We start from the raw sequence: 1455 nt of genomic DNA, 5'->3' as shown, positions 1-1455 counted from the left end.
TCATGAGTAATTCTGCAAGTGAGAGACAACTGCAGTTTTGCTAGGGCATGGATCTGAATCCCACAGTAAGGTAGCTGTGTGGAAAAATCACCCAAGGAACATGCCCAGACCTCCTGGCATCCATCCTTCATCTGGGACTGGCTACTTTCTACTTCTTTGCCCTGGCACAGACTTCACAGAAGGAAAACTTCCAATAATATTTCACGTTACACTGCATATGCCATCTGATTCACAGACACCTCACCAAACAGCCCTCTCATCCCTAGGAGTTTACTGCATACATCTGAAACACCCGGACTGCTTTGTTTTACTACAGTCCACACAGTATGTCTAAGGACATCCTATGCCCTTGTGGCTTCTCTTACCTATATGTCATCTGGACTGATTATACAATCAGTACTCAAAGGCAGAAATTCATGGGTTCATGTAGGAAACCTACAGCCCTATATAGAGAATTTTCATGCCAAGAAAAACACGTACTTCTCTCCTCTGTATCAGAGTTGGAAATTCATTTGACAATATAAAACATTAAAATAAAGTAGCATCATAATATAATTAAAAGAAGCAGGCAATGTTAATGAGATTGTCAAATTGATGGCATACAGGTAAAAATCAAAGATACAAATACATATTTTCAGCCTCTACATAAGAATTTATGAACTCTGGACTGGCATTGTGGCATAGTGAGTTAAGCTGCTATTTGCAGTGCCACCATCCCATAGGCTGCTGATTCAAGTCCTGGATGCTCCATGTTTTTTTTTTTTGTTTTTTTTTTTTTTTTAATATTTATTTGAAAAGCAGACTTACAGAGATGCAGAGAGAGAAAGTGTTCCATCTGCTGATTTATTCCCCAGATGGCCGCAACAGCTGGAGTTGTGCCAATCTGAAGCCAGGAGCTTCTTCCAGGTCTCCCACCTGGGTACAGGTGCCCGAGAACTTGGGTCATCTTCCACTGCTTTCCCAACCCATAGCAGAGAGCTGGATCAGAAGTGGAGCAGCCAGGACTCAAACTGGAGACCACAGCAGGCCCACAGCAGGCCTCGGCTTTATCCACTACGCCACAGCGCCAGCCTCTGCTCCACTTCTGATCCAACTCCCTGCTAGTGTGCCTGGGAAAGCACAAGAAGATGGCTCAAGTTCTTAGGCTCCTACACTCATATGGGAGACCTGGATGGAGTTCCAGGCTCTAAGTTTCAGCTTGGTCCAGTCCCAGCCATTGCGGACATTTAGGGAGTGACCAAGATCTATCTCTCCCTCTTTTTTCTTAACTCTGCTTTTCAAATACATAAATCTCTTTAAAAAAAAAAAAAATTATCAATTCCAAAACACACTTGGTTTTTAAAATTAGTTAAAAACTAACTTCAGTTTTTGGGGGCCACATACTATACAAAACCAAACAAGCACTTTATTAATTTCACTAGTGGCCAACGGAGTTTTTAATAAAAACATAAGATA

Source organism: Oryctolagus cuniculus, chromosome 2 (genome assembly GCF_964237555.1).
Source record: "Oryctolagus cuniculus chromosome 2, mOryCun1.1, whole genome shotgun sequence".
Lineage (NCBI taxonomy): Eukaryota > Metazoa > Chordata > Mammalia > Lagomorpha > Leporidae > Oryctolagus > Oryctolagus cuniculus.
Note: the sequence above shows the minus strand (reverse complement) of the source record.